The following is a 20,444-nucleotide window of genomic DNA, read 5'->3' as shown; positions in this document are numbered from 1 at the left end:
GACACCTTGCCTTTGAACTTCTGAGCTCTAAAACGGTGAGAAAATACATTTTTGTCATTTTAAGCCAGAAAATGTGTGGTCATTTGTTACAGCAGCCACAGAAAAGAAATATCAGCATCCCTCCAGGACACCAACTCCAACGTGGGCAGCCTGCGCCCTTTCTGGGCTTCTCGCCTGCTCCCCCACCTCTTCCCCACCTGGGGTCACTCTCCCGGTGTTTTCTCGAAGTGGAGAACAGTTTCCCCAAGGTGAGTGAAACAGAAGCTACCAGAAACGCCACACCCATTGCTCCGAACGCTCTCCCTCTCAGCTCTGAAAGTAGGCGGCCTTGGAAAGCACCCATTTCCAGGAGAAGCTCTGGCCCTTATCTGAGGGGCAAGGTTATCCCTTCAGGGCTGGAGAGGGAGTGGCCGGAGGGGGGCTTCCCATGCACAGCCAGCCAGCGCTTTAAAGCACCAACCTCCCGCCCCAGGGACTGTGCTGGCCTGAAGGGAGGGGACAGCAGGCCAGATTTTAGTCTGTCACAGTGTTGTCTGCAAGGAAAGAGTGAGGAGGGAGGTTCCCAGGTTTTTTTTTTGTTTTGTTTTCCGTCTTGAAACTGGCAGCATTTCTGATATGATTGCCGGGGATTTCCACCAAGCAAATTAAAGAAAACTCAGTTTTGGTATTAACTGCAAGGAGAGAGGAGTTTTGCAACCTTTGCCATTTATGAAACACTGGTCCAGAGATTAGAACGCCTCCCTCCCTCCCAACAAGGCAGGCTCCTGCTGCCCTCCAGCCGGAGGTGAATTACCACATACTTCCGCCGGCCAGTTGGCCAAGGGCGCTCCCCGATACTTCGGGAGCACTTCCCTCTGGACCTGTCCCTTGATGGCTTTGCTGGGAAACAGGTTTCTCTCCTTGGGAGCGGCTGAAGAGCCCTTCTGAGGTCCCGGGGTAAGGAAACATTTGGTGAGGCCCCAAGCCCCACCATCAGACCCACAGAAGCAGCTGGCCTCTGGGAGGGAGGGAACTGCTCTCTAAACAAGAATGGTTTTGAAAAATAAGCAAACCAAAGGGGAATTGCCTCATAAGTTGCACATTCACTTCTCCCTTTAACTGTGCAATTGAAGAAAAATAAAGTGAAGCAGGAACTGACCCATCAGCCCCCATTCACACACCCCCAAACTCCCTAGACACCACAGTGCTGGGTGCAAAAGCTAACTGGATCTGGGCTGGTCTCTTAAGGATCTGTGGATGCTCTGTTCTGTAAACCCACCCCCAACGCCCAGGGGCAAATACCCTCCCAGCCTGCTGGCCCGCCTTGTTCTTACCACAGCCCCTGGCCCCCAGGGGGATCTCATTAAATACTTGCTAAAGTTAGTGAAGAAGATAAAAGATGGAGTCCACAGCATAATGCACAGACATGCTTTATGCACCCTTCCAGGGCAGGGACTGAGGCTGCAGAAATGCAGCCTCTCCTGCTGGAAGGGAATCTTAGTGTGGCCAGAAGCACCTCTGGGGCACTAATCCAGCAACATCTATATTCCCCAAGTGGCTAGTGCTGTTTCTAAACGATGGTGAAGAGGTGTAAGTGTGGACTGGGCTGGTGTGGGGGCAGGGACTCAGAAAGACGTAGGTTTGGCTGCCTTTAGAGCAGGCAACTGCCAGGTAGGTTTTAAGTGCACGCCAGAATGCTCTCCATTACTTGGAGGAGTTTGCAGAAGCACCCAAAGAGAATTAACCTCAGCATATGCTAAGCAGTGTTCTCATAAGCCGGGATGGACGGAATGATGTCAAGAAATCAAACCACAGCAGTGCATGGAAATGCTAAGAGGGTGGCAATTTTTGCTCTAGAGAGAGCAAAAGAGAAGGTTCTATTCCTATCTCCTAGTGTTTGGAGGCAGCCTCCCAAATCAGAGGGGTCTTCATCCACACCGTTCACATCGACCAAAGCTGGTGGTTAATGATAGCAGGTTTTACTGAGATCAAGGTATGAATATCAAGGAAGGGCCCCAACCTCCCCATCCCCACACCTATTAGGTGGGAACTAATAGAAAACATTCTCTTTAATCTGTAAGCAACAGCACCTCCAGATGATTACACGCTTTGGCCTTCTGAAGGAAATGGGATTCCGGATCAGGTACGTGTACACTGTGCGGGCCAGCAGGTAATTGGACTTTTCCGAGCCTTAGCCTTCTCCCCTGGGAAATGGAGACATCCAGCTCCATCCGCTGGTCGTTTTACGCATATGTAAAAAGGATCAATTCTTGTGTGTGGGGAGGGGGGGCGCGAGTACCATTCACTGAACAGAAACTCCAAAGAGCGTCAGGCACCACAGCGGCGTGCAGCTCTCAGGGAAGTGAGCAGTGAGATTCACACTCAGTTTCAAAGTCCCTTTGGAGCCGCGACTCTTCTCTTCGGAGACTCCCGAGAGAGGAACCCGAGTCCAGAAAGGCACACCCGCCCCACATACACCTGCTACCCTGCAGAGCATTTCTGAGGATGGCGTCCAGTGGTGCTTCTGCAGGAGCCCGGGTGGGGAAGCCCACCTGAGTCTGGTGGGTTTTGAGAGCCGCAGTCTCTCCTTCCAGGGCGCCTGGACTAAGTGAAAGCTGCTCATCGCTCCCCGCTCCGACCACAAACCGGGCAGATCCCAGGAGTGCCGCGGGAGAGAGCCTGGTCCCTGGGCCACCAGCGTGAGCCGCCCCCAGGGAGCTCCCCGAGCCCCGACACTGGAAATCCCATCCCCACCTTGTTCCCCTCCTGCAGCGGCCTTTTCGGGGCCACGCAGCAGTCCCTTCCCGGCTCTTTGGACCGCTGTCTCCCCGCCATGGCAGAGCGCAACCGGCTATGCAGTGCCCGCATCCTGGTCCCCACGCAGATGTCCCTGTTCCCCTCTCCTAGAGATTTCAAGGGAGGTGCAGAGGAGGACGCCTAAATAAAAACAGGAAACTCGACTTCTAAAAAAAAAGCAGCTTCATTCAGGCTGAATTACGGGTAAGAGTATGAAAAAAGAAGAAAAAAAGAGTCCGGAAATGCAAAGCTGGAGGCGGTTTTGCCGCCGTAACCCGGACACGGCCGCAGAGCCGGGGGCAGATGGCGCGGCTGCAGTAAGCAAGCGGCGAGTCGCGCCCGCGGCCCGGGTTCTGCAGGGCAGGGCTCGCACGTGCAGGGGCCGGGAGGTGGCGCGGGGCGCCGGCGGACTTGGCTGTGGCCCCTCCAGCCCGGGTCCCCGATCGCCAGGGCTGGGAGGGCGCGCGTCGGGGGGCATGCGCGCCCCTCTCCCGCGCCTCGGTGGAAGCGCGGGGTTCGGCACCGCTGGTGGGAACGCATCCCGCTCCTCTCCGCGCGGCCGGGCGCCTCGGGGCAGAGGACCCGCAGCCAGGCGCTTCCCGGCTCCCCGCACCGCGGCAGGAAGGGCAGCCCGGGCCCCGCCAGCTGTGCGCGTTCCTCTCCGCGGGCGCCCCGGGAGCGGCCTGGGGCGCGAACGCAGCCTCGGCTCAGGTCCCAGCGGTCAGCCCGGGGGCGCCCCTTGCCGGGCTCGCTAGGCGCAGGAGGCACCGGGCCAGGGCGCAAAGGCTGTGCGCTCTGGAACGTGCCCACGAGGCGGCCCCACGGTTCCCCGAGGCTCCCCAAAGTCCCTGTCCCGCCGGTCCTCTCCCCAGCTCTCCAGATGCAGTCCGAGGAGAGCGCTTACCGGTCCCGGCGCGGCGGGCAGGGGCTGGGACGGCTCCGGCCGGCGGCCGGGCGGCCGCTGGAGCGAGGGAGCTGCGCTAGAGTGAGTCTCGAGGGAGGGAGGCGGGGCGCGGTGGGGGCGCCCCGCCTGCTGACAGCCCGCACACTCCACTTTCCACTGTTTCCTTTTTACTTACAACAGGAAAAACAACAGGTCCTCCTGCCTCCCCGTCTGCCCCCCACTCTGCCCACCCCCTAAATCCCCACCCCGTCTGCGGTTGGAGGGAGATCATCCCGGGTGCCTCTGAAAGCTACACCTTGCCCTTCTTCAAAACAAGTGTTCTTTTTACCCTAAGGAAAACTACAAAATAAAGGTCCTAGGAGCCCATAACCCACCACCACCGCCATCACACCTTCCACAAACAACGGCCAGAGAAGAGCTGGAGGGCATGCGAGAAACCATAACTGCAGCTAGAGGCGCCCAGAAGCGCCCGCAGCACCAAATGCAAGGTAACCAGGCGTGAGGTAGGGTAAGAAAAGCAGGGAGACAATTGAGAATCCCTAGAAGCGGTGGCCTGCAGGCTCTGGTGGATCCGGAGCGCAGGGTAGGGGGCTGGAGCTGGAGAGGCTAGCCATCCCCTAAGATTACAATAGTGGTTTCAAATCCTTCTAGGATGTCATGGGAGATGAGCCAAGTCAATCCTTAAATATGCTTAAACAATGACTTAAAGGACCCTCTGCAACTGGTCTGGAAGGTAAAGTTCCTGTTTTGTTCGTTTGGACAGATAAGGAAACTGAGGCCTGGAAAGGGGCTATTTCCCCCAGAGATGGCCTGGCCTCCCAGGGCCACCTTGGGCCCAGCAGCGGCTGCCGCAGTGAGAAGAACAGACTGTTCCATTTCTAGCCAGGAAAGGGGCAGAGAATTCCGGCAAGGCGCATGGGTTCCTACACGGGCCCAGTTTTCTAAGATCTAGGCTGCAGGCTTTGCACTCCCAACCGGACACCTGCGGAGGGACCAGGAGGTCCCAAGGGCCTGTCCCTGGGACTGTACCCTAACATCCTTCCCAGCCGAATGTCTGAGGCTCACAGCCTCACTCCCACCCCAGGCCCGGATCACTGGTCCTCGGCAGAGGTCTCCAGAGCTCTCCAGGGAGAGACTGCCAAAAGCAGGAAGAGAAATGGACATTTCAGAGGGAAAATCTGACGGGCAGGGTAAGCCCCCTGCCCTGAGGGGGCCCGAACCCCGGGCCGAGCTCTACTTTCACTCAGTTGCTGTTCAAACCCTACTGCCTGGTTGTCAGGGTTCATTGTAAGAGGTGGTCAGATTAAGAAGGCTTGTGCCTCACCCAGGAGAACGCTTCACTGAATACATATTTGCTACCAGCCACACAAGGCCATGCTTTCCAGGGCGCGAGGTGGGGAATGGAGGTGTACCAAGTGCCAAGATGTGCTTCACATGGGGTGATTTATCTCTGATCCCTACAACAGCCTCCCAGGGCCTTATCTCCCTCAATTTGCAGATACAACAGACTCAGGAAGGTTGAATCATTGTGGGGATCCACAGTCAGTCAGGAAGGGTCTGGCTGCTCCTTGACCGCACTGCTGAGGCCCAGTCTAAGACCTTTTTTGCTTTTCTGAAAACCTGCTCTGCTTCCTTTTTGAGACCAGACCAGAGACCTTCCCTCCCTCTTCCGTCTGTAACATCAAGTGCAGTCACTTGTTCCTGACAGACTCGCCTCCTGCCTTCCTCTCTATGGTTTCTGATCTCTTTCTTGCTTTATTTTTAACCATTGGCATGTGTGTTTGGGAGGAAGCTACTTCAAGTCCCCTTTGAACTGTAAGTAAAATGGACCAGCCACAGTGGAGAATTCACAGCAATCCTAGAAGAAAAGTGGCACCTTCGCTGTAAGGAAGTCAATGTTTTTACTCACATGACCTGAGTGGGGAGGAAATCCTTTGGCCCCATTTTATGGAAGGGCAAGGAGGTCCTGGTTATGGGAGGCAGGGGTGCTGGGGAGCAGGTTTGGGCGGGCTGAAGGCCTACTGCAGGCCACTCGGAGGAGCACACGAGCCCCCCAGCCTGTTTCCTTCTCGCCTGCCACCTCTCCTGCAGAACTTCCCCCTCCAAAAGCCAGCCGGCCACCACCGCTTCTCACAGATGCAGTGAGCATCTTTGCTCTGCTCCACCTTGAGTGGCTTCACCACCAACGCCCACACATGCCTACAAGCAGGGTTATCACAGGGCAGCCAGACCTAAGCTGAGCACTGGGGTGCAGGGTTGCAAATGTGAGGAGCCCACTTCCTCAGCCCCTCCACGAAGTGTTCCAGCCACTTGCCTTCAGGCCCCATCCTGGCAGGAAGCCCACTGTGCTGTGGGTCTTTCCTTCCAGGAAGGACTCAAACCCTTGCCCTTTCGTCTTGGCCATAGAAGTGTGGCGAAGGTTCTCGGTTAAGGGCGCCTTCGCTGGAGCCAGACAGGCCAGCACCGCCACTGTGGAACTGTGTGACCTCAGGTGAGTGACTTGACTTCTCTGTGCCTCCATTTCCTCGTCTGAAAAATGGGGATGCTTACTTTCATGGCTTTCAAGTTTTAGAGTTGTTTTTAGGCTTAAGTGAGTTAATACATATAAAATGCTTATAACAGTATCTGACACAAAGTGAACCCCCTAGAAAATATTTGTTACTGAGTTATTGTAGAACAGCCTTTGTGCCTTGCTGGACCGGATCGTTTCTGCCCTGGGACAGTATTTTCAGTAACAGCAACAGCACATTGTGACATAGTAACACATTAGGTTAATGGGAATCCATTTAGTGAGTCAAGTTTATAAAAATGGAACAGAATAGAAAGTATCAGATTGTGCTCCATGTAGTAAGAGTGGGCTTCAGTCCCTGCAGCTTTAGGTACATGTGACTTTGCATTAAGTCCAGAAGTAAAATGCATTTTTTACTGCATGTCCCAGTCAACACAACTTAGCAAGCTGCTACCCTGGACAGCACAATGGTTGGGGCTGCATGTCCCAGTCAACACAACTTAGCAAGCTGCTACCCTGGACAGCACAATGGTTGGGGCTGCATGTCCCAGTCAACACAACTTAGCAAGCTGCTACCCTGGACAGCACAATGGTTGGGGCTGGGAAAGGGTAGCACGGATCTCTGAGAACTAGGCCAGGGTTAGACTTGATTCCTATAAAGTCTGATTTGTGAGGACATGGGCTCCGAGGAGCAGAGGAGAGTGACCAGGCGGGAGGGCCTTGCAGCCCCCATCCCCAGGCTGAGCCCCCGCCATCTGGGGAATGACTTAGAGGCGGAAGGTTTGTGCCTCTGCACTTCATCCTGGGTCAGGGCTGCACTGAAGGGTCCAGAAAGACCCAGAGAGCTTAGAGGTAGCCCGGAAGAACCATGCCCTTGTGGGGCTAGGGTTTAGCTGATGGAGATTGAGTTTCTGGCCCCAAATGAATGGGGCTCCTAACAGAAACAGAGTTACCCTCTTTGTAAAACACCAACAAGTCCAAATCCAAGCTGCCTGAGTTCAAATTCCAGTCCAACCACCTACCAACTGTGCAACCCCCAGGGAGTCACTTCAGCACCTCCTGACCTGGGGCTGGGGGTAGACCCAAGGCCCTGCCCTGGACAAAAGTCATGTTCAAGAAACAGCAGTTGACTTTTAAACAAATCCTCCAAAGCTCTTCCTCTCCGCAGCTGTGGGAGATTGTGGAATGGGGGCAGAGGGAGCAGGGTTTGAGGTGGGAAGCAGTGGGGTTTGGAGGCCTGAGGCTGAATCCGACCTCCTCGCCCTCCACACACCAGGGGGGGCCCCTGCCTTTGCAACCTGGACTCATTTCCAAGCTTGGCTGCTACAGCTCTGGGCCCCAGGATACAGCACAGTGGGAGCCGAGACCCGCCCTCGGGGAGCTTGTCCTCAGAGGGCAGAGAAAACTATGAAGCGTGAAAATAAGATACAGTGTCATGGAGCAAGTGCATGCTGAAGAAGGACCAGGCAGGTTAGGAGTTGGGGGAGGGGGAGGTGGGGACCGTGGCCGCTCTGAGGTCAGGATTTTTAGGCAGGGGGATGATCGGAAGGAGGGGAGGGGAGGAGCGCTGGCTGCATCCGAGGGAAGAGCATCCCGGGCAGTGGGAAGAGCCAGCGCAGAGGTGCGGAGCAGCAGCGTGCTGGAGGCCCGGCAGGGTGAGGGTGGGCTGGGGTGGAAGCAGGAGCAAGAGCGTCTGAAGAAGCGGCAGCTGGGGGTGTGGGATTTGGCTAAAGGAGTGGTGAGAAGCAGAGGGGGGGTTCGAAGTGGAGCTGGGGAGTGGCAGGCTGTGATTTACATGTTAAAAAAAGGCCTGCAGTGTACATACATACATTTCCTGGCTCTGCCAACTCTGAAGGCCTAGAAACAATGACACGAAGTAGCAATGAGCGCACCCTCAGCACCCAGATCTGGGTTTCGAATCCCATTCTCTCTATGAAGGAACCAGGGCCCATTGGAGAAATGACCATTCTAGGCTGGGGGCAGGAAATAGAGCAGATGAGCACGAGCATCGCGTGCTGCCAGCATGTAAAGCAGCGCCCAGAAACTACAGCAAAACCAAACGCCACGGGGATGGGCACGTCTGGGGACTGGGTAGCAAAATGAACAAGCTTCCAATGGCTGATGTGCGGACAATTTGAGCAAGAAAATCAAGTAGTATCGGATTAGAACCCAAAGTATAAAATAACTGTGAGTCCATACTGATATAAATAAATGATTGAGTAAATAAGGGAGGGAGACCACATAACTCCCTGCACAGAATTCCCAATAATTTGGGTAGACATGTCACCTGACATCCAGAGGAGGAACTTGACTCCTTACTCCTTGAGTGTGGGCTGTGCCTACGCCTTCCTTCCCAAGACTAAGGAAGGGGAGAGGGGGGACTTTCCCTGTGGAGACAGCTGGCGACACCACCTCAGCCAACATCCTCAGGGAGAAGCAGGTTGATAGCAGGTACCCTCAACATGATGTGATGAGAATGACATTTTGCCTCTGTGGTTCTTCCCAAGAACCCATAAATACCAGTTGAGTCATGCGAAGTTTAAAACAAAAAAAAACCCAAAGACCCACACAAACCTCAGATGAGGGACGATCTACAAAAATACCTGACCAGCACTCACAATTAGATTGTCAAGATTATCAAAGATAAGGAAAGTCCCAGAAACTGTCACAGCCAAGAGGAAGCTAAGGGGACGTGACAACTAAATGTACTGTGGTGCCCTGGAAGGGCTCTTGGAACAGAAAAAGAACATCAGAGAGAACTAAGGTGCCTGCATGAAGTGTGGACTTTAGTTCGCAACAGTGTATCGATACTGGTACATTAGTTCTGACAAGTGGACCATGGTAATGTCAGACCTGTTGTGAAACCCAAAAAACCTCAATGAGAAGGCATACGGCTGGATACTTTTTCTGCAAACGGGACAGTGAGAACAGGAAAGTGTAAATGCTGGAGAGGGAAAAGAGTCAGAATGAGAAAGAGAGGCATTTTCCAGGTGCAGTGGCCCCCCAAAAAGACATGTCCAAGTCCTAATCCTAGGAACCTCTGGATGCGGCGTTACTAGGAAAAAGGGCTTTTGCAGATGTGATTAAGTTAAGGATCTTGAGAAGGGATTATCCTTGATTATCCGGGTGGCCCTAAATCCAGTGACAAGTGTCTTTCTAGAGAAAGAGGGAAATTCAAGACAGCCAAGAGGAGAAGGCCATGTAAAGACAGAGGCGGAGTGTGGGGTGAGGCTGTGACACGCCGAGGACCCTGGAGCCACCAGGAGCTGGAAGAGGGAAGGAAGTGCTCTCTCCTAGTGTCTATGGAGGGAGCAGACCCCTGACAGTTTTTAACTTCTGGATCCCTGAACTGTGAGAGAATAAATTTCTGTTGTTTAAAACCACACACTGTGTGGCTATTTGTTACAGCAGCTGCAGGAAACTCATACATGCCATTTCTTCTATGGATTATTGTGCAACCCATGAAGTGACTATTGTAAGTGGCTTCATGGAGAGGGTCTGGGCACAAACAAGGCAAAAAAGGCAGAAATATTGTTGAATATTCATGCATTATCTTGTTCCTCCACCGTAACCCTGTGGAGTAGGTGGTGTTGTTATACCCACTTTACAAAGAAACTGAGGCAATGTCACAGACCCAGGTGGCAGGTGGGGATCTGTGAACCCCACCTGCTAAGCCCTGAGCCACTATCTTCCCCTCTAGGTGATGCTGAAGTCAGGTGATAAAAGAGTCTGAGGTCTACTGGACAAGGAATAGCGGTAAGTTGGCCAATGAATCAAAAACTGGGAGAAAGAATGTCACCTCAGCATTGCGGAGTGTGGGCAAAACTATCCAGGCGAAGGTGTGGTACATCAACCAAATGGAATAGTATACAGCATGGAAAACATGCTGAAGGCCTGAAGGCCTGTAGCATCATGCTAACAAGGCTCTGTGCAGACTGCCTCTGTGCTGGGTCACTGCTGCGTAAGTGTTACACAGGCACATGTGTGTAGCCGGAGATGACTTCCAACAGTGAAAGCTGTGTGGGAGGGTGGTTACAGATGTTTTTCTTGCCATTTTTTTTCTGTTCACATTTTGCTAAATGTGTCATAAAAATGTAAAATTGTATTTCCTTTTCCTGAAGTCAGAGCTAATCCCTCTTACTGCTATTAACACCAGCACAGATGAGCAACTGTTCATTCTGCCCTGGCTCCAGACATGCTGCCCTGTGGCCAGTGGCTCATGTGTCTCCCTCATCTGTCAGTAACAGGGGACCTGCTCCAGGGCTGAACCCCAGTAGAAGGACACCTTGGGGAGTACAGCTGGCCCCAGGGGAGTCTGTCAGTGAACAGCAGGGCCATAGCCAACAGGAGCGCCAATCCGGGAAGTGCCGAGGGGCAAGCTCACGGCGCTGCTGGAGTGACGCCCCCCACTTGCCCGAGCTCTGCGGGCGGGCCCAGGCTCTGCTCAGATAGCCTTGCCTTTGAGCCTGTCCACGCCGGTGGGACCACGGGTGGCCACTGGCCCCCAGTTTGTCCATCAGATTCTCCTGGGAATACGAAATGAGAACCAAGAGAACATCGATTCTTCACGTACCTGGAGCTCAGGCCCTGTCATGTGTGAGCTGGGAGGCTCTGGGGTCTCTTAGGCCTCTTAAGAGGATAAAGAAATCAGAGAAGCTGCTGTGCAGAGAGAGAGAGACGGAGAGAAAACCAGGAAACAGATGCATGGAGGGGAAGGAAGATCACAGATGAGAGAGAAGATTTCAAGTGACTTTTCAGCTCCTGGTCGTGGTGTCTCTGAGGTCCCTCTGTCATCTTGCCCTTGGTGTTCTTCTGAAAGTCCCCTCACCCTGCTGACCTGCTCCTGTGTTCTGCTTAAAATCTGTATCCGTGTTCTGGGACTGCTCTAACAAATTATTACAATCTGGGTGGCTTAAAAACACAGAAACTTATTGTCTCACAGTTCTGGAAGCCCTAAGTCTGAAATTGGTGTCAGCAGGGTTGATTCCTTCCGTTCCTTCCAGAGGCTTTGATGGGGAGCCTGTCCCATGCCTCCCTCATCTTCTGGTGGCTTCCCTGGAGTTCAGTGGCTCGTCCGTGCATCATTCTGCTCTCTGCCTCTATCTTCGAATGGCATTCTCTCTCTGTGCCTGTGTTTTTGTCCAAATCTGCCCCTTCTTACAAGGCCATCCTAATCCAGTAGGACATCATCTTAACTAATTACATCTCTGAAGACCCTATTTCCAATTAAGGTCACATTCTAAGATGGACATGAATGTTGGGAACAATATTCAATCCAGTATAAACCTTGTTGAGTTGTTCTGTTACTTGAAACCCAAATAAAAAGCCCCATGAATACAGAAATTGATATCGGATACTGTGATATCTGATACTACAATATCAAAGGTGGGATGTTGGAAGAAATAGTTTTTCAAAGAAAGTATTGAAACTAGATGACTTGAGGCAGAGGGAGGGGCCATGAGGACTCCCTATCCTTGGGTGGGACACCAGCAGTTCCTGCTATGTGGTAACAGATCAGTAAAACTATTTTTAGTGGTCTCACTGGACTCCCAATATGTGCCAACCAAGGCTAATGCTTTAGGAAACTAGGTAGGGAAATATCCAAGTTACCAGCATGTGAGTTGCTTCTAACGCTTTCAGAAGGTGCCACAAGAGAAGCTTCAGCTCAATTCTGCTCAAGGTTACGGAAAAGCAGGGCAAGTGTTTAATTCTGTTAAGTGAAGTTCTTTTTTCCCAGAGCCAGTGTCAACCAGGCATCAGATAATCATGCATTTGCCACGCAGCAGCAGCCGCATCTTCTTTATAACACTAAGGTTGGCACACAGAGCAGCCTAGGACCTCAGCTAATAGAGTGGGGATATCTGGGAAGAGCCATGGGTGTGAATAACCCTCAACCTCTGGTCTCTCTAAAGCCTCTCGTTGTGAAGTGGCATACAGGCAGGCAGGGGTAGCATCCCAAGAGAAATTAGAGAAAAAGCCTTCCTTCTACCCCAGGACAAATGATGATTTCCTCTTCTCAGCCCTAGGCTGAATGAAGAAACTAGCCACCATGCTTGTTGCTAAGCAACCCCAGCCCTGGGGCATGGCCCAGTCTAAGGCTTAATATTCAATTGGAAAGGATATTATAGCATTGGTTATTGGTAAATGACTTAATCCAGAATAAAATCAACAGGCAACCAACTAGGGTTTTATGAGGACTAAAGCCCTAGGAAGCCCTAAAACCTGGCAAATTGGGACTTGTGATGTCTTACTCTCTGGATGATTCCTAGGCCCAGGTACCAGCCCAGGTACAGGGCAGCTGCATCCCCAAGACCCTCTTAAGAGCAGGCCTGAAAGACCCTTGACAAAGGTTCCCTTCCCAGAACCTGGGGCAGCCTCAGTTGCCACCAAGGAGCAGGGAGGGTATCGGGCAAAGCAAACCCTGTGTGTAGCTCGCTCCTAACGTCTCATTTACTCGCCCATCTAGAAGATCACGGTCTGTGCTAAGTAGGGCGCTTCCCTTTTCTGCTCTATAGATCAAGGATGGGAGGAGAGCTTAAATTTACCGCTTACCTCTCAACTGAGGGAGATCCTGAGGAGCCACCTTAGAGGAGACTTAGCAGAAATAGAGGGGGTGGGTGGCAGCTGGGGGTGGCAGCTCTGAGAATGGCGCCCTGGACGCAATCATTTGCCAGGTCCTGGATTGCCCTATATGTGGCAGAGGGAGAGGTATTTGGGGTGGACTTTGTGATATGAAGATTAAGCAAGGGCAAGTGGAATGGAGAGATCTGGAGTTAAGCAAGGGTGTGTGTGCTGGGCAGTACAGAATGGGACGGCCTAGTGTGCACGCTACTGGCTTTGAAGCTATTAATATCAGGCTGTGTGTCTGGCCCTCTTTTCTGATAACCTTCCCACACATAGTCATGAGAACAGACATTTGGCATATAAACTTGATCTCTAGCCATAGTTGAGCTGGCCAGAAGGAGGCCCTGATCCAAGACAGAACAAGTCACCTCCTTCCCAGGGTTTGGCACCTGAAAATAGTTCTCATTGGCTGAAGGGATCCAGGACACATCCGCATGAGGGGTGTGATGTAGGTAGACAAATGGGGACGCGTAAGAAGGGCTGAGAAATTGCCCAGGGCCTGCCTGGTTCCAGTGCCCTGAAGCGGGGCTGCATCTCTGTTTTCAAGACAGCACCCTGTACCCTCACTATAAAATCCCCTGTCCTGCTTGAGCTAATGGGGGCTCTTTCTGATCCCTGGAACCACTCGAATGCTGGGACAGCAACCTTTACTGGGGTCGGGGGCTCTGGCTCGAGAACAAAGTGAGCAGCAATCAAGGGAGCAAACCCAGCTAGCTCCCTACTTGATCTTCCCCCAAGCCCCCGCTCCCCCAACCTGCCCTCCATGCTGCACCATGAGCTGTGACTTGCAGCTCCACAAGAGCCAGGCTGTCTCTGACTCTGGGCCTTTGTCCGGAGTTCCCTTCCTGACTCTTTCTTCTGACCCGCACCGCTTTAGTTGCCTGGCTATTCAGCACAGATAATACCTGCTTGGCCCCCATGTCTAGAGGGGCTTTACTCCAGGCTGTGCCATCCCCCACTGCAGCATTTTGTGACTGTCCGTGGGCTCGGGTGCAGCCTGGGCACAGGGACTCTGCACAGATCCGGGCTAGCATCCTGGCCATGAGCTCTGGGTCAAATGCCCTGGGAGTCTTACATGTGAGTCTGTAGAAATGCCGAATGAATGAATGAAAGACACAGTCGTGGCTGGACAAATCAGCCTTTGCCCAGGGGAAGGGTCAGGGATCTGTGGTCAAGGGAGAGTGAAGGACAAAGGTCCTGGTCCCAGCCAGTGTGGGAACAGCTCCATTTCCTTCCAGCAGGAGCCTGACACCCAGTGACCCTGGAGCCAGATGCTCAAAGGCCGTGACAGCTTCAGGGAGGCTGGACCCAATTTTCCCAGCAGCATCTTGACCGCTCAGATCACTAGAGATGTGGGTTCAGCCTGGATGCCTCCATCCCTAGGTCCCACTGCAAGCCCAGGAAAAATTGCCGTTTCCAGATTGAGGATGAGCACAAAACTCCCCCTCCCCTCCCATCACGCAGCCTCCCAGCCTCCCACAGCTGCTTCCCAGGGTTCCCCCACCAACCTGTCAGGTCCCGCTGGCGGCAGCAGCTGCTGGGCCGGAGGCCGCAGAGTCCCGAGCTGGGCAGCCGGACAGCAGAGCACATCCAGCACACCCCTCCTCTCAGCTTCATGGTGCCCCCCAGGTTTCTTTCCTCAGCACCTCCAGCTCCCCGCCCCCTTCCCCCCAGCTCGCGCTGATGAAAGAGCCGTGGTGCAAAATTTGCTGGGGAGAAAAACAGGAAGTGGAAGCCGGAGAGCGAGCCTGCAGCAGCGCTACCCAGGCACATGTGGCGGCCCCCTTCCACCCGCAGCCGCGCAGGAAAGTGGTGGGGGGGCAGCCCCGGCCCGGACTGCAGGGGGCGGGGAGGGCAGAGCCCTGCAAGGACCCTTGGCCACCAGGGCTTATTTTCAGATCACTCATCACACCTGCATCCTGCATTTTACATATCTCACCTTCTCACAACTCCTCAAGATGAGTACAATTAACCCCATTTTACAGATGAGCAAATAGACTCAGAGAAGTCAAGTGACTTGGCCAGGGCCACACAGCTTTTCTCAAGGCTGGGTCATGGCTCCTTGGTTCTTTCTCAGGCTTTGATTTCTATTTGTGGGGTGTTTTTGTTCTGGGCCTGTGCATGCACAGTGGGTGGGGGGAGGCAGGAGGGGGAGAGCTATTTCTGGCTCCTTCATCTCAGTGCCTCGAAGCTGGTGGTAAGAAAGGGGAGCAGGGCCAGCTGCTGAGAGCCCATCCCTTGAGGTTCTGGTTCCTGGAATGTGTGATCTAGAAGGACCAAGTGCCCTGGTCCTTTGTTGGACAAGAGTAGGGGCAGCCAGGGAGAGGAAGTAGGCCAACCGACAGAGCAGAGGGTGGGCACCAACCTCCACGACACAATCAGGTATCTATGACCTCAGCCGGCTGGCAGCCCAGCGGACCCGGAACTTCAGGTGAACTCAGAGCCCACTTTCCTTCCCAGGCCTGGACTCGGGGTAGCCCCAGGCCTATTGCTTTGAGCCTGAGAGGCATTGTCAGGATGAGACCCCAAGGAGCAGAGGTGGCCTGACTGGAGTGAGGTGACAGGGTGGGGAGTTCTCTCCAAGTCCCCAGTGGGCCCCAGTTGTCCCCTGGCCCAGGGACAGGAAGCTGGGCTCACCCTGCTTGCCCCTCACTGGGACAGACCCCAGCAGGCAAATGGGGCTCCTGGGGACCCTACCCACAATTCCTCAAAGTCTTTCCCAGTCCAGGGCTCCCAGAGATCTGCGGCTTGGTGCACAGGGGCTTGCCCTGTGCCTCGGCACACTTCGCCACCCACGTCTACTTCCTGACTACCACCTTTTTATGCCTGGGCATCCCCCAGCATTCCACAGGGCTCTCAAATCCAGTTCTCCGGGCCTGCCAGTCCTGGCTGCCCTCTGCGGAAGACCCTGCTGCCCACAGACCTGGAGGCTGAAACCACGGTGCCCACCGCACACCACCGTGCCCTCCTCCTGCCCCCAGAGGCACTGTTCCCAGACACCTCTGGGCACTGTCAGACCACAGCAGAAGCCAGTACGGACAGGACAGGAGGCACCCGCCGCTTCGGGGGTTCCAGGGCTGCTCTCCAGGTGGTGGGGCCCCACCCCGCCCCACCAGCGGTCTCTGTTCCCTCTCCGGGTGGGCTACTGGTTGCAGGACTGGGAACAGGAGGCCCTCAGCCTGCAGCATCCCTTTGGGTAGTGCCTCAACTCTGGGTGGTGTCCAGGGACCAGTGGGGGGCCTGGCCTCCTTTCCTTTGTGGAGGAGGCTCAGCCTCTGGTTCCCAGTCACTCCCATGTAACAGGGAACTATAAAAATGAATTAATATATGTAGTAAAGTGCTTAGAACAATGCCTGACCCTTTGTGAGAGCTCAGTATATGTGTTTATTGGCATTATCCAATTTAACCCTTACGACCACTGTGTGAGGTCAGGATTAGACTCCTTCTTTACAGGTAAGAAACCGGAGGCAGAGAGAGGCAAAGCCACACGCCTAAGTTTACCCGGCGTTAAGTGGCTGAACAGGGATTTGAATTTAAGTCTGTTGGCAGCACGTGCTCTCAGCCCCCGGTTGTTACGATTTCCAGGCCCCTCAGGTTTGGGGCCAGCTTTGGATGTACAAACACATACACCCCTGGAGGGCTGGGGGCCTGCAAGTCTGCCCCCCGACAGAGGGGCTAGTGCCGGCGCAGCCTTGGAGCGGCCCAGGCCCACGCTGGGCGACCGCTCCCCCAGTCGCGGGTCCTGGGGGTGTGGCTCCAGGGAAGCACGGCGCCGCCTGCTGGCGAAGCTGGGAAAACGCCGCCACTGTCCCGGCCGCGCAGCACTGCGCTCAGCGGGAGCTCCCTGCCGCCGGTTTGACCAAGGTGTGTCGTGATTGCGCCTAGCTAGCGATACGCAGAACTCGGAAATCACTCTTTCCTGCCCAGCTTCCTCCTGGGATGGGGAAACGAGCACAAACGCTCGTGTTGCTGTGCTTCGGTTGCTGGTGGTTTGGGGCGGGTATTGAGCTCATTTTGTGGAAAATATACTGTATGTTCACCGGAACTTTCTATTTCTGTCTCAGTTCTCACACTCAAGAGGAGGATTATTCCAGAGCCGCTTTCCCCCGCTTGGCTTGGTGCTGGGCAGCTCAGCCGGCCATTGCTCCTTCCCCCTGGGGGACTCTGCTCAGCGGTGGCCCCAGGCTGCAGCCCGCTCTGCGCTTTCCTCCCCAGCCCTGCAGCCCCGGGGCAGCTCCACCCGGGCACCTGGCAGGCAGTCCCCTCTAGCGGAACCAGCCCGGTCCTGCACTTCCTTCCTGCTTCAGTGACAGCTGTCCTCCTTCTACCCGCCCGCCACCTCCAGCCCCCATGGCCAAAGCCGAAACTCACCTCGAGTCCCCCTTGTGTCCCTTCCTCAGCCACATGCAGGTGTCCCCAAGCCTCCCTGTCTATGCGGCTGTCAAGGGCAGGGGGGCTACAGGCCTCACTCACTCATTCATGAACATGGTGTTATGTGCCACCAGACAGGATCCTAAGTGCTGAAGATACGGGTGCCCGGCTGAACCTCCTGCCTCTCCCCATGCTAGTGGGGGAGGGGGTTGACACAGAAATAGGGAAGAAACAAGTTCCTTCATCCTACCTTGCGTGGGGGCAAGTGCTACGGAGAAGACCAGGCGCCCTCCTCCTCGGCTTGGGCGTCACGCCCCGCGTCGGGCAGCTGTGCCCTCACCCCGCTCGTTCCCTGGGCTGTGGACCCATGCGAGGACTCCACCCCACCCCCTGATAGGCCCGCCAGGCCGCCCTTCTGCGGGGATTCCCTCCTCACCTGGCCACGAGGAACGCCCACACCTGGCCCCCCAGGACAGCTGCTGCATGGCCGGCCGCCTCCCTCCCGTGCCTTTCGATTGAGTCGTTAAGGAAAGAAAGGGGAAGAGGGAGAGAAGGCAGCCCCTTAACTTGGTATTTTGAAAAATTCCAAACCCTCTGAGGGTTGTACGAGTAAATGCCTTACCCCCCAGGGATGTCTTCAGATGGGGGAACACAGCTTGGTGGGACCCGTGAAGGAGAAAGGGACACGGCGGCGAAGCAGAGCAGGGCAGCTGCTGGCTGGGGTCCGTGGGCGGGACCAGGTGCGCGCTGGAGGCGCTGGCCCCGGGCGCACCTGGGCACAGTGCCGCTGCAGGGACAGGCACGTGGGTCTATGTGGCGCCTGCTCTCCTGACCTTTACCGCCTATTAATTAGGAAGGAAGCTCATCCGCTGACTCAGCAGGTGAGGGGAGGAGGTCTGAGAATGGGAGAGGGGACCGGAGGTGGAAAGTTTCCCTAGGAGCTGAGGAGAGGGCCTCTTTGGCCACAGAAGCCCCAGGAGGTTTTGTGGTCACGGCTAACGTGAGACCTGCTGTTGCTCCTGTTTTTCTCCAAGCTTTGATCAGAGTGGGTCTGTCCCGCCAGCTTCTCCTGCTGCCCCTCAGTGGTGGTCCTGTCCTCTGCCTGTCCTCCTGGTGGAGCAGGTGTTGGCTCTGAGCGCCCAGCCCAGTTCCCTGTCCCCTGAATGGCACCAGCAGAGCTGAAGGCTCCCTGGTCTTCAGTGTCAGGACCTCAAGGCCTGAGGCTGGGCCTCCGGAGGCCTCCTCCTTGGGCTCTGAGAGGCGCAGGGAGGAGGGGGTGAAGGGAGGCTTTTTCCGGGCTCAACCAGGCTCCCTCCCACCTTCCTCTGAGAGGGGCCTCTCCGGCTAAGCTGGTTGGAGTTGATTTCTTCCACTTTATCACCCTGAACATCTCCGCTGAATCTCCTGATTCCAGCCTCTTCCCTCTAATCCATCTGCCCTCTAGTCCCTGCCAGATCCTGTTGTAAGAGCTTATTGTTCTATGGGTGTTAGCTAGGCAAGAACACTTCTGGAAAGTTCTGGGATCTTGAGTGGGAATGACCCTAACCAGCACTTACCAAGCACAGGCACTGATCTGAGTGTTCTTTCCGTGGTCAGCCCGTTCAGTTCTGACAGGGGGCCTCTGAGTGGCCTCCATGACAATGCCCACCGCACAGGTGCCGTGGAGGGCACATGGCTCTGAGGTGACGTGCTGTGGCTCGACGAGGAATCTGAAGCCAGACCCCCTGGGCCTGATTTGGCCAAGAAACCAAAGGGGTCCAGGTGGCTGGATGGCAGCAAAGGATGGGTGGTGGCAGGACTGACTACCAAACGTGCAGGGTTCTGTGCAAAATGAAAATGCGGGTCCTTGCTAAAAAATTCTGAAGAATTTCAAGATGACGTTTCAAGCAGGGCATTAAAACAAGTGTGGGACCTCTTTGGCCAAGCAGGTCCCACGCCTGTGACACCAGGCCTGGTGGTAAAGAGAGGCGGGGAGTACAGGGGTTGAGAGCCTCATAAGGGTGGTCCAGGGCAGGTTGCAGTAGGTGGTGGTATTCGTGCTGTGGCCTTTGCACAGGGGTCACCCCTTTCTCAACCTTCCAGGCCCAAGTGCAGGGGCTCCTTGTTGAGAGGGGAGACATCCTCTGGGTCCTGAGATGGCCGGGCCATAGTGGGGGCAGGAACAGCAGCCTCGTGATGGAGAGAGGCCAGGAGACAGCATTAGTCTTTCCTTTTTTGACGTGATTCCTCCTTCCTACAAGTCCCTTTCTCTGAACTCAAAATCCCAGTACCTAGAGGGGTTCTTGTATCAGAACTAGCTACTCCCTCTCTCCCCCGTAGCCACCGGTGCAGGGAATTGGACCTCACCCCAAGACACAGGCTGGAGACATTTCAAACCTGCAAGATGTGTGTTCTAAGTGTCGCTCCCACACACAGGACTTCCTAGGACCCATCCTCCATTTAGCTGAGCCCGTAGCTGAGAGCACCTTGCACACGTGGCCCACTTTAGTGAAGCACAAGTACTTATCAGCAGGGGGTTGCTTTAAAAAAGTTACCACGAGGAAAAAACTGCGCCATCATCAGAAATCATGTAGAAGAATATTTAATGATGAGGAAAAATGCTCAGGATGTGGGACATAACAGAGAAGCGGCCTTAAAAACAATACCAGCATGCCCATAGTGATCCCCATTTTGTTAAACAGTTGTAACTTTTTTCATTCATTCTCTCACTCATTCATTCATTCAACAAACTTCGATAAAAAGATGAGCCTCCTGGGTGTCAAGCCTCAAGGTACAGACATGGGGGATGGAGACAAGCCGACCCTGCCCTCCAGACAGCCCACGGGAGCAAGGGTGCCAGACAGAAGGGCCTGGTGCTGTGGGAAGGTAAGGCTTCTTGGAGGAAGTGGCACTCAAACTCAAAGCTGAAGGAGAGCTAGCTGGGCAGGGTGTTGAGGGAGGCCCAAAGGTGGCAGAGAGCTCACCAGTTTGGGAACCGGCCAGGCAGACCCCAGGCAGTGGTCAGGGCTAAATTAGGGCCCTGACCAGACCAGATGGTCACCAGAACAGGAGCCATCCAAAGGCCTAGTCCCATTGGGCTTCTGTCCCTGATTTACAATCTTACAAAGGAAATACAAATGTGTAGGAATAATGAGGATGGTCAGGGAAGCCCCTTGGAGGAGGTGACATTTGAGCTGCTAGGAGGGGCTCCTGTCCATGTAAACAATTTCGAGGAATCCACAATCAGTGCACCAACACCATCCTTGGAGCCCAATCTCACGG

General features: G+C 54.6%; 1 protein-coding gene and 1 long non-coding RNA gene across 13 annotated transcripts in view; both read right to left on the bottom strand.

The window, feature by feature from the left end:
- PIK3CD (phosphatidylinositol-4,5-bisphosphate 3-kinase catalytic subunit delta) overlaps window positions 1-14,470 on the bottom strand; it is a 62,059-nt gene extending 47,589 nt beyond the window's left edge. For 9 of the 12 annotated variants that reach the window (XR_012129974.1, XM_037000141.2, XM_073233153.1 and 6 more), the window contains exon 1: window positions 3,680-4,020. The gene's annotated coding sequence lies outside the window, so the exon portion shown is untranslated. Of the gene's footprint in view, window positions 1-3,679; window positions 4,021-12,740; window positions 12,761-14,320 lie in introns of those variants that run through there. The other 3 variants (XM_037000140.2, XM_037000144.2, XM_037000143.2) reach the window with 2 other exon arrangements.
- Window positions 14,471-16,633: 2,163 nt separating this feature from the next.
- On the bottom strand, window positions 16,634-17,981 carry LOC118968663 (uncharacterized). The gene is made up of 4 exons (XR_005056437.2): window positions 17,806-17,981; window positions 17,620-17,691; window positions 17,184-17,376; window positions 16,634-16,746 (listed from the first exon to the last, which is right to left on the bottom strand). It is a non-coding gene; the product is annotated as an uncharacterized lncRNA (long non-coding RNA).
- Between the last annotated feature and the right edge of the window lie 2,463 nt (window positions 17,982-20,444).

This window comes from Manis javanica, chromosome 4 (genome assembly GCF_040802235.1).
Source record: "Manis javanica isolate MJ-LG chromosome 4, MJ_LKY, whole genome shotgun sequence".
NCBI lineage: Eukaryota > Metazoa > Chordata > Mammalia > Pholidota > Manidae > Manis > Manis javanica.
The sequence above is the reverse complement of the archived record's forward strand: the minus strand, read 5'-3'. Positions and strand labels throughout refer to the sequence as shown.